The 9450-nt window shown below is 31.2% G+C and overlaps 1 pseudogene; it reads left to right on the top strand.

Annotated features, from left to right (window-relative positions):
- The first annotated feature begins 5945 nt into the window (after positions 1-5945).
- Positions 5946-9450, top strand: part of LOC149140693 (protein PIN-LIKES 5-like) — a 33996-nt pseudogene continuing 30491 nt past the window's right edge.

Raw genomic sequence — 9450 nt, 5'->3', positions numbered from 1 at the left:
AATCAATACCTTAAGGTGAAGCACAAATTTTTAAAGAAGAGTATATGAGAAGCCATGGAAATTAGGGCATGGAGTCCTAAATCCTTGAAATATAAAGACGTGGAGTCTTGGATCTATAATAAAATGTTTAGGGTGAAAAGTACTGAATATTTAAAAAGATCAAGGTGTGGAATTTCGTATCCTTAGAGTGGATCAGGGTGCGAAGTCCTCAATCCACTAAGACACGGAGATGTATGCAATAGGGATGTGGAATCCCTATTCTACAGAAGACAAATACCACTCATGGGCAAGTAACATATGAATTTCCTTAATAAAATCCCATTTTTGACAATTATGGACCGACTTTCTAAAAATAGAAAGTCATGTCTACCATCTCAGGTATGACTTTCCAAAAATATTAAATCACCTTGAATCAATGGGTAATCAAGTAAAGTTGAAGGAAAATCACTTAACTTATCATTAATCAATCCTAATAGTTCAATCTCATCTTAATCCTCAATATTATTAATATTATTATTATCTTTTATGAGACTATTATATTATTATTAAAAGGGAATTACAAGTCACCTTCATCTCCTCTCTCCTTGATGACTCTCATGGCTCTATGTAAATATATCTCTCTTTTAATAATACATTACACTATCTTTTATGCACTTATCAAAGAATGGCATATTCCTCTTACACTCATTTAAGATGTGTCATAAAATATTCCTTTTACGCTCTCTTTAATGCATAAGTTACACTCTCCTTAAATAAGGCATGCATACCTCTTGTTAATGGCATGAGTTACACTCCTCTCAATGGAATACAAGGCATGCATATTAATCCTCCTTTATGACAAGAATTTGTTGCTCCTTCTATATATATGTCTCATGTATTCTCACTTGGAAGGGGGTGCATTGTAATACCAAGAGTTGGAGAGACTTGAAGAGGATTGTGAGAGGGAGATCCTTGAAGAGTATCCAAATGTTGTTGAAATGTATATGAAATTCCTAAAATAAATTATTAGTTATTTCTACCTGGTGGATTTGTCCATGAGTGCTATGGAGAGGAAGTGAAAATTATCTTCTTCAGTTTGCCTTGTATATCTCTCTACTGCTATATTTTGGTACTTCTTGGGAGCTCTTACAACTTGAGGGTGCCAAGGGAAGAAGTTCTCCCTGGATATGGTTGCGTGGAAAATCGGATGGTTCACAATGAGTTGGTAAGGGCATTGGAGCTGGGGCATACTCTCATCTTTTTCGAGTTATATATATACATATTTTCAGGTATATCTATAAATTCTCTTGAAATTCTGGTTTCTTATTAGTTTTAAAGTGTTGAGATTTTAAATTTATTATTGCTACTTTAAATTATTACAAAATTATGAATATTTATGAAATATTTAGAAATTTATTTCTGAGCTAACCCACAATGAGTTAACAATTTCATGGTAGCTATGTATGAGAATTTACATGCAGGGAATTAAAAGAAGAATGTGTTGCCAAGGATTTCAAATTCTGCTTATAATGAAATTTTGTCCATAGCAGGTCATGTCTACTATCTAAAGCTAATATTCTATGTTTTATAGCATTTCATTGTCCCTTTTTACACAGTTCTTGCTTCATTTGAATTGGGTTGTTGGTTGAAACTTAGATCTATCTAAAAAAAAGGTTGCACACTAAATGTTTGAAGAAACTCAAAGGTTGTAGTTTAATGTATGTAAGTTTTTATTGTTGTTTCGTTGCAAATTAATTGATAGAAAGCATTAATGACTATAGCATTCAGGGATGCCATGTGTTTTCCAAATTGTAGCAGTGGTTGCAATAAGTTTGTCAACTTATGTAAAGGGAAGTAGTTTTGCATGTTGTAAAGTGTTTAATTAATTATTTGTATCAAGAATTCATATAGTGAACATAGAAATTTGTAAATTCAAAGAACAAATCATAGTAACATAATTTTGGTTTTTCTTCCTTCTTATAGAGTTGTAGATAAAAGTTTGCATGCTATGTATTTCACAAAAGTGGTAAATGAGATTCTAAGTTTTGTTGTTTTAAAGAATTGAATCTCTTGGTGATTTTATTGTTGTTCAGCGCAACATCAGGAGGTATTCGTGCCAAAAGGTCATGTAACCCCTGATTTCATTCCAAAACAAATATACTTAGAACCTGATTCGTAAATCTGAGCAATTTTTTATATTGCTTTAGCCAACCTTTTTGCTTGTTGTCGAGTTTTTTTTGGGGTGAAAATCCATGTTTTAATATAACAACAATTTAATTTCATTTTATGAATTTTATGAGATAAATAGCTTGAAGAAGAATCTCAAATTCATTTTTGCCAAGTGTTTGACAAAATGCCTCAATGGTTGTAGATTGCATGCTTGCAAAGTGTTTGAAAAAATTCCTCAATGGTTGTAGATTTCATGTTTGCAAAGTGTTTGTCAAAATGCCTCAATGGCTATATATTGCATTTTTGTAAAGTGTTTTGTCAAAAGGCTCGAATGGTTGTAGATTTTGTGCATATAAATTGTTAGAGTAAAAGTCTTAATTACCGTAGTTTTTATGTACTAGAAATTTATGAATAGATTCCTATGTCTGCAAGATTTTGTATGAATGTGAAAATGAGTTCAATAAGTTGTTGAAGTGTGAATAGAGAATAGGAAAATTGTTATTTTTATTATCTGAATAGATCATGAAAAAAGGTAGGTTGTTGTTGGAAACGATTTTACAGTAACCAATTCTATAGGATTTAATTACTTTTGCAAGTGAGCATAATATTTTGTCCAAGTTTCATGTATTAATGGGTGAAATCTTATGCTTGGGTGGCTATTGAAAAAAACTAATTGTGCCTAATTTTGGAAATTCCATTGTTTTACTTGACACTTTTCAAAGAATTATATGCTTCTGAATTTGTAACAGTAGCTAATCTTGTTGTAACATTCATTATACAAGTCTCATGATTGAAGCAATGCTATTATATAAATAATTTTTTTTACTTAATACTTGGGAATGAGAATTTTTAGTTTATGAATTTAGAAACATTGTTGGGTTAATATATTTTGTGATTCCATTTTTCCATTTCATAAACATATCATTATATTTTCTAATGAATAGAGGCATATTCCTTCTTCAGTTACCTTGTTAAAGGTATGTTAATAATCATGCCCTTATATGTGATTTTTGTAATAGAAGCAAGATATTTTAGGTTCTTGTGGCATACTTTGTGGTTATAATGTAAAAAGTCAACAAGTGGAAACTATTTAGCATAATCTAGGGGGTCAAATAGGTTGACTAAGCTTGATTCCTACACAGGGCATTACAATGGAATTTATTTCCACTCTTACTTAGAACTCATGTATAAGTATGAAAATAGCACATGCTATCTTCCTTTAAACTTGAAGAGAAATGCATTTTTAAATTGGTTTTAAGGGAAATTTATCCCTGAATTCTTATGTTATATTATTATATTGAAATAGATGAAGCAAAATGATCTTCATGATAACCAAGTTAGTCATATTATGATTAATAAATAAATAAATAAATAAAAATTGAGTGATAGTGTTCAATGTAACCTTTACTTCTCTACACTCTTGATGGTTGGTAAGGTGGGACCTTACAACTTGGCATGTTTTATGTTCCAAATAGGGTTTGAATTGTGAGTGTAGGTCAAACCCAATGAGTTTGTAACACTAGATTTTCCCTATAGCCACTCATTCCCTTTCTAAATTTTTAAATCCAAATTTCTTGCTCCTTACTTCCTATAGCTTCAGCTCTATTCCAATCTAGGTTGGCTAGCTTTGGACCTCTGGGTTAAACTTTTTGGGAAGTTCCTTGTCAAGTTCCCATGTGGAAACCATGCCTACTTTAAAGATATTATTTTCATAATTGACTTCCTACTTCCATTTGTAGAAGTTTATATATAGAGAAGAAGGTAATCATTTTTCCAGGTTTAGGTTGCCACTAATCCAAACATGAACTATCTTTTTAGTTTTGTAGCTTATAAAATATTATGCATCTTTCCTAAGGTTTTTCCGATGATATCAAAGACTGAGGTAATTTATATTTATAAGGGTAAGTTTAGCAATCTCACAAATGCAAGGTTGTTGAGAGATTACCCTAGTGGGTTATAGTTGAGTCGTGAACAATCTAGTCCCCAAATAGACATGTTCTTTCCTCTACAAAACCTCTATCTTAAGGGTCTACAAATTTACTAGTTGATATCATAAGTTACATTGAAGAACTTGTGGTAGGAACTGGATCTTTTAGAACTATCTTTTAGGTAAGGATTTTTCCCAACTCCAACAAATTAGCCTATGGCAATGTCTTAATTTTTTCATGATAGGAATGAGAAGTCATAGAGAGTGCATTTTACATGATTTAATAGGAATATTGTAAATTCATTATGGTTGTTCTTCCTTACCCAGAATAAATTATTAGAGACAGTGGAGGCTATAGCAAGTAAAAAGGTTATGTAAGACAAACGATATAAGAACCGTGAACTGCAAACAATGTGCCTTTTGGATCATCCAAATATTGTCTCTCTAAAGCATTTATTTTTTCAACCACCATAAGGATGAGCTCTATCTCAATATTGTGTTGCAATATGTACCAGAGACAATTTATCATGTAGCAAAGCACTACAGTAGGATGAATCAATGAATCCCTCTTCCTTATGTAAAATTATATACTTATTAGGTTTGGAGATCATCACTTCTTGCCCTTTTTTTTTAGAATGATTTGGCCATTTTCTTCTATACTTTGAAATATCTTAATTTGAATTTTTTGGGTTCAGATCTATAGGGCCTTGGCCTATATTCATGGTGCTATTGGAGTATGTCATAGGGACATAAAACCACAAAATATTTTATTTTATCACTTAAGAACTTGTGGCTTGTTTCCATTATTTATCATCAGCTTAAGCTCTATGACTTTGGAAGTGTGAAAGTGTGAAAGAATTGGATGACTTAGGAATTTTTCAGCACTTGGCTCTAAAGTCGTTTATTTCTACATGCATTTTCCAACATTGCAAAGTAGTCAGTTCCAATATCAAAATTGTAAGTCACAGAGATAATAGTTTCAATGGATCTGTAAGTTGTCTGCCAATATGCTTCATGCTTGAAAATTTTTCATTTGTTTGAATTTGTGATAAACAATACCAATTTTGTCTTGTCACTTCATATATTTATACTTTTCCACATTAGAGATGTTTGAGCCTCTTTACTCTTGAGTCTTTACCTTAGCCTAGTAGTTTCAATTGACTGCCACTACCCATTCAACCTTCTACAATTCTCTTTGTAGCTTTTCAAGGCTCTCAGAAATAGGTTTACTAAATTTCAAAGAAAAATATTTATATATTCTTATAACTAGGCTCACTAGGTTTGAAAACTAATTAAGACCATGATACTCAGTTTCTGAGTGCTCTCCACATAGTACAGGGGGGCATAATGGCAAAAGAAATTAAAGGATATCAGGGTCCCTAGAGGAGAATCCCAAAAGAATGGAATAGGGGCATCAATCTTTCTTTAGCTCTAGTATGCTCTTTGTGGATTTTAATTTGACTTAAAGATGTAGCCTACAGGAAACAATGATTAAAGTAAATGTCTACAAATGTTAGACCTTAATCTAAATTTTGTAATTGTTTGGCTATGTGAAACTGAAGGGCCATGTAATTTATGTCATTTTATGTTGTTGTTGTTATCTCTAGATTATAAGGACTAAATTTTTCATTTCTTTATTCCTCAATGGAATGAAAAAGTTATTTTCTTAGTTCTTCCATTTTTTTAGGGATCATCTTTCCTTCTCCTGGATTTAATAGAGTGCCTTAGCTAAAGGCTTAACCAAATATACATAAGGATTTCATTTTATATGGGGTTATAACGAGTGGATCAAGGCATAGAGAGGCATTGATTCTAAGTAGTGACCAAATTCTTCATTAAAAACCCAAGGAAACATAACTAAGAAGACATTATGACATTTTGGGATCTTGTAACTGTGGCATGCATGTGCATTTTCAATGTTCCTTTGATAAGTGGTGTTGGGGTTGTTTTGTCAACTCAATATGCAGGAGTGCTAACTGAAGAAATTCAAAGAAGTTTAAATAAGGTAAAGGATCAAAGGCTCTGACATATCCAAGATCCATATTACATTCGTGCAATCATATTGAATTAGGATTATATGCCATAAGTAGGATTTGTGACCAATTCGATAGAATTGCTCTTAATAGAAGGTTCTATAATTTTTTTTAAATATAACCTATTGTGTAAATATACTAATGTCTACCTATAAGTTTGGCATATAAAAAAAACTTTTCTAATTTCTCCATAGTTGTTAACTGTGAACTGGGTTTGCATATTTTAGTGTTGTTTGAATCACAATGTCACCTTCAACTAGTATAATGTTGTTAGGATTTTACACTGTATAGATCTATTTCATGAGATCGTTTGGTATAATATACTTATGAAAGAAAAAAAATTAAATGAAGGAATAAAAAGAGAGAGAGGTACTCATGCCAATAAGATATGGTGATGAGAGATAAAAATCTGGAGGAAGGATTGATTACATAATAATTTAATTCATTCAAGACCACATAAGTTCTGTGGGCTATGATATTTTTTACTTGCATAATCATGGAATTTTTGTGTTTTTGTTTCTCAACAGGTCATATTCATAGTATTTAGACTAGCTCTTATGTTTTCAAACATGGAACAGTCGAAGATATTCAGTGAGCTCATTTCCTGGCATGTAATATTTTTTATTTCTAGTGTAGTGATTTCAAGGAGGGATTTATTTTATTTTTAAGTTCTTTGTGATTTTAATCAAATTTGTTTTTCAATGAGAATGGAATTGTATCATAGACAATATTTTGATATGAAATTTTACTAAGAAATAGTGATATAGTAAATATTTCCTCTTAGATGAAATTAGTGAAAAGGGAACCTTCAAGAGTGTACCATAGAGTTTTTTAATATTAAATTTTAATAAATTATGGTAACATTGTCAAAAAATATTAGATCAAATTGGAAAAAGGAAAACTAGGAGAACATCAAGATGTGATAAATAATTGGGAAATAGAGTTGTCTACAAAAGAGTTATAGTTACGTTGCAGACAACTCTATTTCCTAATTATTTTTAACATTGCCAACTTTATTGAGAAATATGTACAATACATAGTATGATCTCTTCTTGATTTTCCAACAAGGCTTCTCTTATGGTCTTCCTTTCACCCTCTATCATCGATGGTTTCTGTTTGCTTGGTCTCAAAACTACAACTCAATTTGATTTCTTCATTTTGGCCTTCATCCTTGAACTTTCTGCTTCTTCCTTTACCACATCCATACCTACCATGGTAGTTTATTCCACAAATTGAAATAACATCCTCTTTGTGCATGAGAGGGAATCACAACATGTGATTAGATAAGCCATCATGTTGCAACATGCCTACACAAAAAACAATTCTTCCAACTAACATGAGGAATACAATATACCTATTACTAGGATTTATAACTTGAACTAGTTCAAGAATAATTGTTTACCTTTGAAGCCTCTAAATATTTAAGCATGGCACATGGTTTGCTTGGATTATTCATTAAATTCTTAAATAGCCTTGATGAAAGGTTATTAGGAAAACAATAACTTCATAGTATATTATGTAAGTACCTTGAGTAACAAATGTTACATAGCCATAATCATAGAATAGGTTGACTATGCAATTAGAGGAAATAATACGATAATGAGGGCTAGTAGGTATAGATTCCCTATGAATACCCATGATAAAGTATAAACAGACATAAGTATCATTGGATGTAAAATCTATAGTTCCTGTATAGACAAAGATAATTTTATCAGCTCCTACTTAGTAAATATTGAATTGTCCAAACACCTTTTTTTTATAGGATATGAAACAAGAATTTACACTAATGATGCAAATGGAGCAAATTGTAAACATGAAACAAAGAAACTAGCCATGGTTGAATTATTATACATGGAATTTGAATTATGAGAGGTTTTTTGGAGTAGCAATGACTTAAGTTTTGATGAAAAAAAATGTAATCCTATAGTTCACAAAGATATTAAGAAGCCATATTATTAATTTTCCTTGTGGCTTTTATATTCTCATGTCAAAATGTCAAAACTTTTAGAATTATAGAAGAAAAGAAATCACATTAAAAATATGAGGTTGTTACTTATTTAATACAAATTCAATCAAGCTTGTTTCCTTCAAGGAAGTATGTTCAAGTAATAGTTCTATTGGAAGATACCTAGAAGAATGAGTGAGCCTCCTAATAGAGAAAGTTGTTGGTATAATTGTCTTTTTCAAAATCATAGGCATCATAAACAAACAAAAAAATATAAACTATCCCTAAGAAGAGGTTATTTAACTAAAAAAGTAGGCTATAAGATGGAATATCAATTGGTCAACTTATTATAATTCCAATTTCCTACACCTATATATGAATAATGAAATAATTGCAAAATTGATTGCATGCTTTTGATGTTGATTTTTTAAGAGTCTTCTTTACTGATAATTTCTTTTGATGATTTAATTATTTTTTAAAATCTTATTAATGATTTCATCATTAAGAAAAAATATATAGAAGACATCAACCATATAATAATTAAGATAATAGGATCATAAATAGACAACCATACAAAGAACACAAATATTTATCCTGACAAAACGCACATGTGGAAAAACCCAACAACCTTTTTAATAGATAATTCTTCAATTTAGTAAAGACACATCTAAGTCAACAACTAGGTCAAAATTGGTCCATGGTCCATCCTCCTAGTCAAGTTATCGGCTATCCATAAAGGTGATCATCTAGATCTACCTCAGACATGCTTCCTTGATTCTCACTAGCCTTCCTTAGCCTTAATTCTTCTGTTGTCCTTTGATATGCCTCAAATATACTTCAATGGCCTCAAATAGAATTTTCTAACTTCTCATGTACTTCGTTGGCCTCATATTTTTGCTCCTGCCCCAGACTTCAATCTAGTCTTAGATATATGTGAGCTGCAGAGAGATGTGAATTCCTCATATTTCTATGCCTTAGAAGATGCCAATTCACTACCTTAGAGTAGGCCGAAAACAAAGAAGATAGGAGATCAAATTGATTTCCAAAATGTGGATGAATTCCATGCCTTTATATAGCCTTTTATTTAGTCGAATGGGTGCATATTTACTTGGATCCCTCCTAACCATTTGAAGAGGTCAGCTTGATTAGGAGGAGGCCAACTTCGCTTTTGGACCCAAAAACTTCAATTTTAAAATTTCGAATTTCTTTCTTTTGAAAGTCCAAATGGGACTTGACACAAAATATTTTTATTTTGAGTCTTATCATTTAAAATATTCTTTAAAAATATATCAATGACTCAAATATACTTTATGAATACTGACCATAGTTACAAAAATCAACATCCAAGTGACTTAATCAGAAGGATGAATCTAATTTAACATGTTGAAAAAAAATTC

Source organism: Pinus tabuliformis, chromosome X, assembly GCF_031772625.1.
Source record: "Pinus tabuliformis cultivar Carrire ecotype Pingquan chromosome X, CPIR1, whole genome shotgun sequence".
Taxonomy (NCBI): domain Eukaryota; kingdom Viridiplantae; phylum Streptophyta; class Pinopsida; order Pinales; family Pinaceae; genus Pinus; species Pinus tabuliformis.
The sequence above is the reverse complement of the archived record's forward strand: the minus strand, read 5'-3'. Positions and strand labels throughout refer to the sequence as shown.